This window comes from Arachis hypogaea, chromosome 17 (assembly GCF_003086295.3).
Source record: "Arachis hypogaea cultivar Tifrunner chromosome 17, arahy.Tifrunner.gnm2.J5K5, whole genome shotgun sequence".
Lineage (NCBI taxonomy): Eukaryota > Viridiplantae > Streptophyta > Magnoliopsida > Fabales > Fabaceae > Arachis > Arachis hypogaea.
The window spans coordinates 123,307,391-123,323,568 of NC_092052.1; the positions used below are offsets into that span (position 1 = coordinate 123,307,391).

General features: G+C 24.0%; 1 long non-coding RNA gene across 1 annotated transcript; it reads right to left on the reverse strand.

The window, feature by feature from the left end:
* Positions 1 to 943: 943 nt before the first annotated feature.
* Positions 944 to 3,689, reverse strand: LOC112767035 (uncharacterized). Its single transcript, XR_003184678.3, has 5 exons — positions 3,376 to 3,689; positions 2,963 to 3,124; positions 1,438 to 1,897; positions 1,222 to 1,298; positions 944 to 1,137 (listed from the first exon to the last, which is right to left on the reverse strand). It is a non-coding gene; the product is annotated as an uncharacterized lncRNA (long non-coding RNA).
* Positions 3,690 to 16,178: the final 12,489 nt, after the last annotated feature.

Below are 16,178 nucleotides of genomic sequence, written 5' to 3' on the forward strand. Positions count from 1 at the left end.
TATGAAAAAAATGATTATGATGGTCTTAATATAGAATGCAGATCGAATACAATTTATTTTCTAAAATATTTATATATTAAATAGCAAATTATTTTGTATGAAAATTGTTTGAAATATTATGTTAAATTTGTAGAAAATTTGTGCGAAAATAATTTTTTGTTTTGTATGAAATTTGTTTCAAATACATAAATTCTTTTAAATTGAATTTGTCTGAAATTTAATTGAAAAGAAATATTTGATTTGTCTAAAATTTGTTCGAAAAAAATTTGTTATATTTGACTAAATTCATTGAAAATTTGTCTGAAATAAAATATATTTTTTGTTTGAAATTTGTCTGAAATACATTGTCTTTATGTTGGTTAATCTATCTAAAATTCGTCTAAAATACATTATAATAGTTAGAAATCTAGCAGATAAATGCCTATTCGAAATCTGTCACAAAACCGTCTGAAAAAATTTTCGGACGAAATTTCAGACAAAATGTAAATTAGCAACAAGACTTTTTGGGACAAAAAAAATTCGTCCCAAACCAGAACTGGATTGAAGAGAGAAACCGGTTCTAAACCGGTTTGAAAAAATAAAAACCAGTTTTAAATTGTTTTAGAATTTAAATCCGGTTTTACTTACAAACCGATTTTAAATCCAGTTTTACGTATAAAACCGGTTTTAAATCCGATTTTTTTAAAATCCAAATCTAAAATCTGGTTTTTTTTAAATCCAAATCTAAAATTCGATTTTTTTTTTTTATAAAATCCAGTTTTAAAACCAGTTTCTTCAACCAAAAATCCAATTTTAAAACTAGTTTTTAAAAATCCAATTTTCAAACCAGATATTTTAACAAAAAATCTACTTTTAAAACCAGTTTTTAGAAATTCAATTTTCAAACCATAATTTTTTAAAAAGTAAAATTAATACTAAAGTCATTTTAAAGTGTATAGGTTCATTACAATGCAACTAGAATTTGGTTCTTTATAAATCCAATAACAATAGCTAATCTATATAACATTTAATCATTCTCAAGACATCAAAGGAATACCACCAAAAAATCTCTCTAAAACAACAACCACAAAGTATCAAAAGATATGCCAAGTTGTCGACAAAATCATCAAACAACCACAACCTTTGAGGAAAATATATCTGCAAATAACAAAATATACCTTTGTCATTTTAAAACAAATCTTTGAATGAAAGTATTAAACCAAATGAGAATATTAAGCATACCTAGTCATCATCAAGATTATCTTGATTATCAATTGATGCTACCATAGAACAAGCACCATCATTAGAGAAAAATAGATCTGCCAAGGGAATCAAATTAATTACCAAGTCTATATTCAACAACTTTTAATTGGTAACTAATACCTAAATTCTAAAATATAAAGATAACAAAAACAAAAATAAAATAAAATCAGAAAAAATATGAAACAAATTTTATACCTTGATCAACTTGTTGAAGAACTTCACCATCATCATCTAAAGCAGAGAAAAGATCTTCCTTAAGCTAATCTCCTGTGTAGACTAAGCTTCTACCATTCTAGGTGTTAAGGAACTACGGTATGGATCGAGGACTCTTCTTCTAGTACTAAATGCAGACTCCGAAGCTACCGTAGAAACAGGTATAGCCAATACCTCACGAGCCATATTTCCAAGAATTGGAAATCGGGTTGAGTTGACCTTCCACCAGTTTAGTATATCGAACTTATGGGAGTATGGCTCGCATTCTTCTTGTAAATATCTATCAAGTTCAGATCTTGTATTTGTTCTGCGACCGGTTGCTTGCAGAAAAAAGCCCATGCCATGAAGATCGGTATTAATGTTGGTGGCTTGAACATCTTGCGTATCAGCTTCACTTGCTTCCTCAGAACTTTGGTATTGCTGATAAAGTAACTTTATGCACCTGGACAACTTTGACTTCAAATTAGTTACATGAATGAAATAAATAAAAGGCAAATATCTTTATTCTTTACCTAAAACAAAAGCATATACAAAGAAAATGGAATCTTAGGTAAAATTTATCCCAGTACCTTCTAATGGTCCTTTTGCAGAACTTGCATAGGTCTAATTTCGTCAAATAATTTCTGACATTTGTTTTGGACACACATTGACATTTTACATATTTCTTGGCCAATAATTCAATTTGACTTTAATAATTTCATTTCATATGTGTCAAATTTCTAGTGGATGAAACACCAATAAGGATGCACACAAACATGGAACACGGGTATTCCATTTCCTCTTAAATAATACCAAATATCATTAGTTGTGCATGCAATTGGTCAAGGCCAAAAAAAAATTGTTAATAAATAATATCAGGAAAAGTTCATAGAATGAAGGCAAAGGAGATAATCATGCAACCAGAAAAGACACATTTAACATCATATTAAATACATAACAAAATTAGAAGACAAACAAAAAGAACTAAGTCGAGAAAGAGATGTCAAAACAGCAAAAATAGTTCAAACTCGGTCAAATATATGTCGAATTGATCAAATAAGAATAAACACATACAATACAATTAATATTTTGAGAAAATCAGCATTTTGGCCACCCAAAATTTCAGTTTTCAACAAAATTGCCCCCCAAAAGAAAAAAAAACAGCATCATGCCTCCCAAAGAATAGCACTCTCCAACAAAATGCACTAATAGTTGCTAATCTTTGACGTGCCACATAGACAAAATTGCTATCAATGTAGATACGAATTTTTTGTTCATATATCTGGTTTGACATGACAGCAAACACTCCTACTTCTAAATGTAAAAGTAAACTTCATCTACCATTTCCTTCAGTTCTTAAGGATTAACACTTTCTCTAGCTGCAGTTTTCCTTTTTTTTTATGTACCATAAGCATATCTGAGATACATGAGGATCATTTTAATAGATGGTGTAATTTGTGCACCAATGACTACTCTCTGGCTAGGGCCCTTGTTGTTCATAATAACACAAGAGTTCTTCTTTCTTTACCTTTGGTTTTGATAGGCTTATGACAAAAGTTGACCATGAACAAGATAACCGCAAACTTGTAATAGTAAACTTGATAACCAAATCGAAAGCTTTGAACTTGATCTTCCCAATGCTCAATTCCTCCGAAGTGGGGTGTTGGGTTAGTTGATGTTGAACTAATCTCTGCAATGACATGGAAAGAAAAATTAAGTAGCTTCTAAATTCCAACATAGTTAAAGAATAACGACTTGCCATTCACGAAGTAGCTTCCTAGGGTTCAAATTCAAGTTCAAGGAAGCTTGAATTTTCGTTTTGAAATTTTCAAATAAAAAAAAATCGATTCGAAGTTCCAAATGAAGCAGAAAAACGCAATAAACAACAAATTAACAAATTATAACATCAAAGGTAAAGAAGATCAGAGAAGTGAATTATACATTAGCATTAGAAGCATCGCGATCAAATTCACTCAATGACTTAAGCGTACAGCTTCTGGCGGTGGTGGGGAGTGTCTTTAACGGTTCCAAGAGAATCAACGAGGCAGCGGAAAGTGGCGACGGAAGTGTTGATCTGGAAGATTCCGGCGGCGACGGCCTGCGACGGAGACTGGCTGTGAGAGAGTCTGTGACCACACTGTTGAAGGAGAAGCACGTTTGATTTGTGCGTAGTGTGAACTGTGTTCACTTTAGTGTTTTCCAAATTTAGATCCTAATTTGGATTTGGATCCGGATCTGGATTTAAGTTGGTTAACTGGTTTAGATTAAAAAACCAAACTATAAAATTATATAATGTGGTTTGAATTTTTTTTTAAAAAAATAGTTTTTTTTAAAGTGGTTTGGTTTGGATTGAGTTTAAAATCCAAGATTTAGATTTTTTTGCCCAGCCTACTAGTATTGGTAGAGACCCTCATATGCTGTTATTCTTTTTTAACTTATAGCCACTTTTGTCTCTTTTTTAGCCACTTTATACTTTTTCCAGTTATCTGCGTTGCGGCATAAAGACCACTCTTTAAAGCACTCCTTTTTCATCTTTATATTTTCTTGTACACTCGCATTCCACCATCAGGACTCCTTGTCTCTTGGTCATATTCCTTTAGATTCACCAAAACTTTCTTTTGTTGTTCTTCTAATAACTTCTACCATCTCCTTCCATATCTCTTCCCGCTTCCATTCTCATCCCACTTTGCCTTTTCTCCTACCCATCTTAGGAAGCTTCTTTATTCCTTACCTTTCATTCGCCACCACATTGTCTTTGGGTTCTTTGTATGATGCCTTTTTCTCAACTTTTGCTTAACAAAAAAAATCCATGACGAGCACCTTATGTTGTGTTGTCAAACTCTCTCTCGGGATAATTTTACAATTAATGCAAAATTTTTGGTTGACTCTCCTCAACAAGAAGAAGTCGATTTGAGAGCTTGTCATGCCACTCTTATAAGTTATAAGATATTTGTCTCTCTTTTTAAAACATGTATTTGCGATGAGAAGATCAAAAGTTGAGGAAAAGTCCAAAATAGTTTTACCATTGGCATTGATCGCCCCGAAACCATGGCCTCCGTGAATACTTCCATACCCAGTCACTTTTCTCCCAACATGGCCATTTAAATCTCCTCCTAAGAAAATCTTATCTCCCGAAGATATGTCTTGAACCAAACTCTCTAGATCCTCCCAAAACCTTATCTTGTGTTGTTCGTCCGAACCCACTTGCGGTGCATAGGCGCTAATCACATGGAAAGTACCTCCCTCCACCACAAGTTTGATAGAGATTATCTGATCTCCCACCATCTTGACATCCACTACGTCATTCTTCCACTGCTTATCCACAATAATTCCAATCCCATTCCTATTATTCACCTTTCCTGTATACCAAAGTTTGAAACCAGAAGTATCCAACTCCCTAGCCTTTCCACCAACCCATTTTGTTTCTTGTAGGCACATAATGTTAATCTTCTTCCTTGTTATGGTGTCCACCACCTCAATGGACTTTCCTGTTAAAGTGCCTATGTTCCATGTCCCAAATCTTAACCTTCTGTCGCTCTGACCTTTACCTTTAACTTTGTGAACTAGCTTATTTACCCTCGTCCATTCATGAGAACGCGAGAACCCTTGCTCATTTAACACTAAATCCGGGCACCGATGCAGCGGCTCTTACTCATTTGACACTGTACTCGAGCCATACAGCGCGTTGCTTCCGGGCAACGACCTAACTTTAGCGCAATAATGTCTTTGATTCATGTCATGGGGATTCGACTATATTTTTATGTTGATTGTCGAAGACCTAACACAACCCTCCTCCTTTATCTGGGCTTGGGACTGGCTATGTACCGCAAGTGTAACATAGGCGGAGTTAATTTTAATTTTCAATTATTGTAATATAATTTTAAATTAGTCATAATTTTTGGCAAGTTGATATTGATATCTACTTTAAAAAATTAAAATAAAAATCTATGATTCTAATCATGATAAAAATGTATATGATATGATATTAGCTTATTCAATTACAGCAAATATATGATGTATAACGTAAATAATAAAAAATTAGCTTAATAATAATTAATTGATATAGTTATTTTTGTTCTAATAAATGTTATATATAGTGTTTTTTGCAGTTCGTGAGCATAGATTTGAGACTCAACTCTTTTTTTCTTTAATTTATTATTCTTCCTTGACTACTTCATAGAATAAGAATGTATTCTTCGTTTTTCATCGATATAATTTTTTTAGTATTTTTTATATTTTCCGTTCATTATATTATTCTTTTGATAATTTAATGATTGTTCTTACTCCAACTTATTCTTTTCGTCTAATATTTCAGTGCAATTCTTTTGCCGCAATTGTTTACAATACACGTGATACATCATAATTAAGTAATTTAGCAGCCGTAGTTCTAACATAGCCTAAAATAGGTTAAATATTATTTAAGTAATTTAATTATAATATTGGTGTTTGATTAAATTAGTTTTAGATTAATTAAATTGTTGCCTCAATTTATATATTACAACTATTCTTTTTTAATATGTTATTTTTAAATTTTTGAATATGGAGTTTCTTTCTTTTTTCGATTTTTAAGTTATTTTTATTTGCTCTCACTATAACTAAACAAAACAAGTTAAGTTAAAAAAATGCAAATAATAAATATTATTTTTGATATGACAATTATTTTAATCAACTATGTAAAATTATTGTAAACAAATAATAAAATAATTAATAATTGGGTACGAATAAATCAACAAAAATATTTATTAAAAATTTTATATTGTTAATAATATTCTTAGTTGTATTTAAATTTTGATAATAAGTTTAACTTACTTATTTTATATAATGAATATATCAGAGATTATATCATTCTTTATAGAATACGAAATTTTTACTCTATATTATTTGACAATTATTTAGTATTATATCTTTTTTCTCTTCTTTAACTATTTAGATAATATATATACTGAGCAAGTATCTCTACTGAATTAATCATAAAGGTTAATAAAATATAATAGCATAATTTTTACTTAATTGTAGCAAGCATCTCCATTAAAAATATTGCCTAATTATTGTCGTGTACAATTAGTGTGTGTGTGTGTGTATATGTATGTATGTATGTATGTATATACTAAGTAATAGTAATGTTTTACAATTTACTTAATATACTAAAACTAGGTTTTTTCCCAACTAATGGAAGAGAGGTGTCGATTCCTCATGAATCTATTTTTCCCGCCAAAATGAATGCATTATTTTCTCTTCTAAGTTTATTTTATAAAAATATCTTTATTATAATTATACTATAATTAGCATTTAAGTAATAATGCATAATTATACTAATTTAGGAAAATATCTTTATTATAGTTATATAAAATTAATATTTAATGCATTATTAAACTATTTATCAATTATCAATCAAAAATATTTTTAATCATTTTAATAATAATAATAATAATAATAATAATAATAATAATAATAATAATAATATAATATGATAATTATATGATAATGGAACCGATTATTAATAACCAATTTATATTTTTTGAAATAAATTTATTTTAGAAAAATATCTTTATTATAATTATATTACAATATTACAATTAATATTTAATGAATAATACATAATTATACTAATTTAAGAAAATAGTTTTATTATCTATCTATCTATCTATCTATTCTATCTGTTCTATTATATAAAAATTGAATTTTTGCACATAATGATAGAACTGATATGGCATGCTCTAGAGGTGTTTCCTGATTTATTTCATTTAATTCGTTAAAGAAAATTAATTATAATTAATTAATTATATCAATTAATTAATTTGATTAGACATTCAAATCTCACCATCTATTATAATTTATATAAATTGATTAATTATAATTAATTATATCAATTAATTAATTTTGTTAATTATATTAATTATTTGATTTGATTGGAGTAAATATCAAATTATTTAATAAATAATAAATATGATAACGAAATATATGAATTAATTTAATTAGTTTATTTTTTTAATACCATCTATTTATATAAGATCAAATATTTTTTACTCATTCCGTCATTCGCTCTCTTTTCTCTCTCTCTCTCTCTCCCTCTCTCTCGTGTTTAGGGTACAATTTTTGTAATTTATTTAATTTTTGTTTCTTTTATCTTTATTTATACATTTTATTTTTTTATATATTTTTTAAATTTTGTTTATTTTAATTGCTTATTATTAGGCACATACTTTTTTTATTTTAGCTTCTGATTAATAAAAAAGATGTGTCATCTTTACATTATTTTTAAATAATCTTACTATAATTTTGTTTTGTAATATTTTATTTTGTCACGTGTACTTCAATTGATATATATATATATATATATGTGTGTGTGTGTGTACTTCAAATCACAATTAACATATACATTTTCGTGTATGTGGTTTATATATTGTCTTTTTTTTTGTGATTCACGATTAATATATACATTGTTCGTGTATGTGGTTTATATGTTAATGTTTTTATTGATTCTCCTTATCATTATTTTTTTGTGGGTCTCTTTGTTGCTCTTTATTTTAGTTATATTCATTGACTTCTCTGTATTGATACGCTTTTTATTTGAAATATCGTGACAATTTAAAGTGTATGTTGTGACTCATGTGATATTCGTTAATTTGGTGTATCTTTTTAGATGGTTTATGTTATAATGTGTTTAAGGAGTTGACTTAAAATTATAATATGATATATAAATTTATAATATGATTTATAGTATGCAAAAATAATAGACAATTAGACATTATCATATAGATATTTTTTTATTTGTCCATTAGATTCAACTATATAGGATCCTGAAAATTATGCAATTAATTATTTTTTTCATATAATTATTGTATTGATCATTTACATTAGTGAGACTATTTTTATTATTAATATTTATAAATATGCTATTATTTATATAATTGATTGAATCATCTTATTTGTTTAAATTTAATTCTATAGAATTAATTATTCAAAGTGCCATCGCTATTTCTATTTTTAAAGAATTTTTTTAATATTATTTAACAATTATAATAACATAATAACAAACTAAAAAGACAGAACAAACAATTTTTTCATTTGAAAATATGACAAAAAGAATAAATTTATTTAATAAAATTTTTTAGGATATATATTTTTTATAGATAATTATTATAAGGCATGAAAAATTGTTAATTTCTAACAATAATTATTAAGAATAAATAATTATTATAATTAAAAATAATGTCAATTTAAATTATATACAAATAAACTATGCCAAACATAACAACTTAAAAGGGTTACTTTCGAAACAATATAGTTTATGATATTTAATTTTTTACTATTTATTTAAAAAAGCATAATTACTTAACGATATTTATTTTTTAAATTCACTATGTATGTAACTTTTTTTTGACAAAATTTTATTTATGATGGTAATTCTTTTAATGGTGTAAATGCGAAAAATTATATTTTTACTTTTTGATATAATCGATATATTATAAATAATGAATAATAATTAACCCTCATATTTTTAATCAAAGCATTTTGATGATAATTTCTATTTATAGATATTAATGGATGATTGTTTCTTTAAAAATAAAGTGCATTATGATTTTAAGTTATCTCATAATTAACAATAATACATGATTATTTCTTTAAAAATAAATTGCATTATGATTTTATGTTATTTCAACATAATAATGAATGTTCATAATATTGAATTACTCTAAATTTTTTTATTTTCTATCGTTAGTAGTTAATCCCAAATTAAAAAGATTATGTTGAATTGTTGAATAGTCCAAGTATAACCGGAGTTAATTTAGTTTATTTGTTTATTAATATAATTGATTGAAAGCATAAATGATAAATAAGACAAGCAAATAATTAGAAAAATAGAATGTTAGTAATTACTTAAAATAGATAACAAAATAAGTTATAGGGTATTACTTTATTTAAGTTATTAATAATTAAAAGAATAAAAGGTCAGTAATTATTTTTAAAATAGACATTAAATTTAGTTTTATGGTACTAATTTATTTGAGTTGTTAATAAAATTTTATAATTTTCAGATTTACATCTACTCAATTTATTTATTTTATTTTATTATACTTTAACAAAAAATTGAGACGTGCATTTTTAATTATTTATTTAGAAAGTATAGCGAAATGAGTTATATCAATTAAAAGTAATTATCGATAATTGATATCAATTAATTGATTGTATTAATTTGTAAGATGAATAACGTATAATAAATATTGTGAAATTAATTATAATAAATTAATAATTAATAAATAAAAAACTAAAAGAGACTTTTTTTATTGCTTTTTTAATAGTTACACGTTTTTATAATTTCACTTTCTCTTTATCTCTTCCTTTTATATTTATTTCTTTTAATTTATTGAACTAAATCAATTATACTAATTATTTGTATTAACTAATTAAGTATTTTTTAATGGGTTATTATAACTGTGTCTTTAGATCATAGGTTAAAAATATTAAAAAAAATATTTTATAAAGATTGTTGAAAAATAAATATTTTTAAAATATGTCCTTAAGATACAAATTAACTAAATTATTTTTTAATTTAATGTGTTTGATTCATTCAATTGTATTAATTATAACTAATCAATTATGTAATTTGATTTGATTAGGATAAATATTTCATCATTTAATATTTTATTTGATTCATTAAATTACATTAATCATAACTTCAAATATTTAATTTAATTAGAGTAAATATCAAATTATTTTAATTTTTATTTGATTCATTAAATCAAATTAATTTTAACTAATTTATTATTTCATTTGATCGAGATAAATATTAAATTATTTAATAAATAATATATAAAGCAATGAAATAAATAAACTCAATTAATTCAATTTATTATCTTATTATTTTATATATCTCTTTTTTTGTTTTCTATTTTGTACTTCAGGTAAAATATTTATAATTTTTTATTTGTGTTTTTTTATCTTAATTTTGCTAATATTTTTCTATGATTTTGTTTTATATTAATTTTTTATTTATTTTTATTAATAATTCTTAAGGGTATTATTATTTTATTTAAAGATAATTTAAATTTTTTGTAATATTTTTATAAAAGTTGATTAATAGATTATTCTTTAAAATATTTTTTTTTGAAATTTTTTTAATAAGATCGTATTTAGATTTTTCTCTTTCATCCTTTGTATTAGTTAATTATATTAATCTTCTATTGCAATATATTTTTTATCTACTCGACACATTATCTTTTCTATCTTCTTTTACTTTTTTTAATTACTCTTTTAACTTTATTTTTAATTGTTTATTTTACTTTTACTTCTCATATATATATTTATTATAATTCATCATAGGTTCTTTTTGAATTTAAGTGATTTTTTAGGTTATATTTTACCATTGATGCCTTTATTTTGTTTAGTGTATTTTTTTAGTCTGTGTTTAATATAATAATCTATAAATATCTATTCTATTATATACAAATTAAATTTCTGCACTTAATGATAAAACTGTCGTGGCATGTTTCTGATGGTATTTTTCAATTTATTTCTTTTAACTTATTAAATTAAATTTATTATAATAAATTAATTATATCAACTGATTGATTTAGTTAATCATTTAAATATCATATAATTTGTTATAATTTCTATCAATCAATTAATTGTAATTCAAATTGAATTATTATTTTGTTACGAAATTATTATTTTCTAATCTATTTATGAGCAATACATATATTAATTATAATCGCAAATTAAGCTATTTTACATTAAATGACTTATATAATTGTCATCTTATTTATTATCATAAATGCTGAATTAAATAAGTCATTATTACTTTTGATTTAGAATTAAATCAGAATAAAACCAGAGATACTATTTTATTTGACCTTTAGGGTTTAATGGGTGTCACACTCAGATATAAATAGTGACTTCTGAATTTTGGTCTCCAACACATTAAAGCCACATCCGTAACTCTTTTTCCATAAAAGGAATTGCGATTCAACTCTACGAGGGATTTAGAAGGTTTTCAAAGAACAAGAAAATTGTCTGAATTTGCACGAATTCTAAATGTTTGAACTTACGATGTTGTTTCAGTTGGTTGTCGTTACCAGAATGACTCTAATCGATACGTGTCTAAGGACTAGAATAGATTAAATATTATTTAAATAATTTATTTCTAATATTGGCATTTAGAGAAATTTAAATTGTTGACTCAATTTATATATTACGACTATTCTTTTTCAACATATTGTTTTTACATTTTCTAATATAAATTTTTTTATTTTTAATTTTATTTTCTTTTTTGGATATATGTATCACCTTTTTTTCTCATTTTATATTTCATATTAGTAATGTAATTATTATGAAAAATGTATTTAAAAAAAAAGAAATATTAAAACATCACTATTTAAAAAAAAAAGAAAAGATACGTGAAAAAAAAAACAAAAAATTAAAACATCACTATTTAAAAAAAATGTTAATATGCGTATGAATGGGTCAGAATTGAGAAATATATATGGATATAAAAAATAAAAAATTATTGCACGATTGTAGAATAAAAAAAATCATATATATAAAACGAAATAATTATAACAGTCAATTGTTACAATTATTTATAAGGATTAATAGTGTGTGTAATTAGTGTGTATATATATATATAAGGATTAATAGTGAATTGTTATAATTATTTATCATCTAGAAAATTTGTACTCCAGACATAAATCTTCTGTTTATTATTTTTCATACCTAAGGCTATTAACTACGATTCTATCAACAGTGTTACTTATGGTAGATGATGTAATGAAAAAGTTTGAAAAATAAAAGAAAGAATTATAAGGTTATAGAAAGTCACATCCAAATTTGACAAGAACAAGACGACTTACATAGAAGTGGTTCTCATGGATGATATGGTAAGTTGATTATTTTTCATTATTCTTTCAAGTGATGCTAGGTCCATTTTATAAATATTTTTTGTTCATATTTTAAGTTTATTTGATAAGTAAACCCTTGCACGAATCAAAGACAATGCGATTTTATAAATTTATAAGTGCTAATAGCCTTTATATTTAATTTATTTTATAGTGTGATAATAGCCAATAAATTTGTTAGTAGATTTAACTATTACTATACTATTTATGATCACATTCAGTATATATGTTTGATTTATTAAAGAAAGAAGATTATTAAAACCGATTAATAATTATTTTAGAGTTAATCCAACTAGCACTAGATTAAAAAAACAAACAAGGCATAACATGTTATTTTTTATTAATCAAATTATTATAATTCAAATTAATCTTAAAAAATAATTTAAAATTATAATTTCAATCTTATCACGTGCATAGCACGTGTAATTACACTTGCTATTTATCATTTAGAGGATTCATGATTAAGACATAATTCTTCTTTTGTTTTTTAATTTTCATACCTAATGGCTATTAGCTATGATTCTATCAATAATATTACATAAATGACAAGGTTAGTTGATTATTTTTCATGATTCTTTCAAGTGATGCTAGATCCAATTTATAAATATTTTTAATAGCTTTATAAGTACTAATAGTTTTTATATTTAATTTGTTTTACAGTGTGATAAAATTTATTGTTCAATCAAGAGTTATTTCACAAAGATGTTTGAGAATGAACTAATCAAGAGGAGGGTCTATGCCTTCTCAAATTTTGTAATTGAAGAATCAAGCGAAATTTATCTTCCAATTGCACACGTGTGTAGAATAACTTTTAAGAAGGAGTCACGTATAATAAATACGGTCGATGATCGTAAAATTTCTGACAATTATTTCAATTTTCTTGCTCATGCTAATATATTGAAACAAACAAATGAACAATCTAACTTATTTGGTACGATGTTAATTTGTATTAACCTATACAAATTATTTTTTATTTTAAATTTTGCCAAAAAATTATATAATAACATTATTTTATCGATAACATAAATTTTAACATTTAATTTATGCAAATGTTTGAAATTATAGTGACTTTTTTAAAGGTATATTGTTTTATTAATATATTGTTAGTTTTATTGTTTAGTATAAAATAAATTGATAAAATCTCTTTAATTTATAAGTAATTTATTATATTATTCATTTATTTGTCCTTAATTTGATACTTTTAATTCAGTTTTTTTTCAATTAGATGTTATTGGACTCTTGACCAAAAAAGAAGAGCTTATATCATTGCCAAAAACAAACAGAAGTGACCATTACATTGTGGTTGATCTTCATGATTTGCAGTATATAAAATTTTAATATTTCACAACGAGATTTTGTTTTGTAACAATTATCTATTTATATGCAAAATTTTTTATCCTTTTCATGATATATTACTACTTATTTCTCTTAATTTTCGCTTTTATTTAGCAATGAGGAAAAAATAATGTGCACAATGTGGAATCAATTTATAACCCTAAACCAAGCCACTGAATCTATCTACTTAATATACTAAAATTGGATTTTCTCCCCAACTAATAAAAGTGAGGTGTCAATTCCTCATGAATTCATTTTTCCTCCAAAATGAAAGCACTATTTTCTTTTCTAAATTTATTTTAGAAAAGATCTTTATTATAATTTTATTAGAATTAGCATTTAATGAATAATGCATGATCATACTAATTTAGAAAAATATCTTTATTATAATTATATAAAATCAATATTTAATGCATTATCAACTAATGAAAGTGAAGTATCAATTTCTCATGAATTCATTTTTCTTCAAAAATGAAAGCACTATTCTCTCTTCTAAATTTATTTTAGAAAAATATCTTTATTATAATTATATTACAATATTACAATTATATTACAATTAGCATTTAATGAATAATGCATGATTATATTAATTTAAAAAATATCTTTATTATAATGATATAAAATTAATATTTAATACATTATTAAACTAATTATCAATCAAGAATATTTTTAATCATTTTAATTATATTGATACAATTCTAATTCTCATTCATTATGCAATAATTTTATTAGTGGCAAGTTGTTACGTTAATGGTGACCCATTTATATTGATAATAATAATAATAATAAATTTTAATAATTAAATGCTAAAATAATTGCCAAACATTGTCTACCTAGCTTCAAATAATTAACAAATTTAATTTTAGTTGTTATGTTTTATTTTTTACATAATTATGTTAATTGTCAATAATTTTTTTTATAATTATACATCAAATCAGTATTTAATACATAATTATGTTAATTATCAATAATTTTAATTTTCAATCGTTGTAACATAATTTTAAATTAATCGTAATTTTTGACAATTTGATATTGATATCTACCTTAAAAAATTAAAACAAAAATCTATGATTCCAATCATGATAAAAATATATATGATATGATAATGGCTTATTCAATCACGACAACTATATTATGTATAATGTAAATAATAAAAAATTAATTAAATAATAATTAATTTATATAATTATTTTTGTTCTAATAAAGGTTATATATAGTGTTTTTTTATGGTTCGTGAGCCTAGATCTGAGTTAACTCATTTTTTTTAATTTATTATTCTTTCTTGACTACTTCATAGAATAAGAATGTATTTTCTCCAAGGGGATGGTCTGAATTCGCACGAATTCTAAATGTTTAAACTTATGATGTTGTTTCAGTTGATTGTCGTTATGAGAATGACTTTAATCTATATGTGTCTAAGGATTAGAATAAATTAAATATTATTTAAGTAACTTAGTTCTAATATTGGTATTTGATTAAATTAGTTTTAGATTAATTTAAATTTAAATATTACCTCAATTTATATATTACGACTATTTTTCTTTAATATGGTATTTTTAAATTTTTGAATATGACATTTCTATTTTTTTCAATTTTTAAGTTATTTTTATTTCTATTTTTATTTGTTCTAAGTATAACTAAAGAAAAAAAAATAGTTAAGATAAAAAATATGCAAATAATAAATATTATTTTTGATATGACAATTATTTTAATCAACTATGTAAAATTATTGTAAATAAATAATAAAATAATTAATAATTGGGTACGAATAAATCAACAATAATATTTATTAAAAGTTTTACATGTCCAATAATATTCTTAGTTGTGTTTAAATTTTGATAATAAATTTAACTTACTTATTTTATATAATGAATACTTTAGAGATTATATTATTCTTTATAGAATACAAAATTTTTACTCTATGTTATTTGACAATTATTTATTTATTTAATATTATATATTTTTCTCTTCTTTAACTATTTAGATAATATATATAATGAACAAGTATTTTCATTGAATTAATCATAAAGGTTAATAAAATATAATGGCATAATTTTTACCTAATTGTATCGAGTAATAGCGATGTTTTACAATTATTTATCATTTAGAAGATTCATAATTCAGACATAGTTTCTCTTCTGTTTTTTATTTTTCATACCTAATGGCGACTAGCTAAGATTCTATCAATAGTATTACCTATAGTAGATTATGTGATGAAAAAGTTTGGAAAATAAATACAAGAATTATAAGGTTATGGAAAGTCCCATCTAAATTTGATAAGAGCAAGACGACTTACATAGAAACAGTTCTAATGGATGATAAGGTTAGTTGATTATTTTTCATGATTCTTTCAAGTGATGTTAGGTCGAGTTTATAAATATTTTTAATAGCTTTTTAAGTACTAATAGCTTTTATATTTAATTTGTTTTACAGTGTGATAAAATTCATTGTTCAATCAAGAGTTATTTCGCAAAGATGTTTGAGAATGAACTAATCGAAGGGAGGGTCTATATG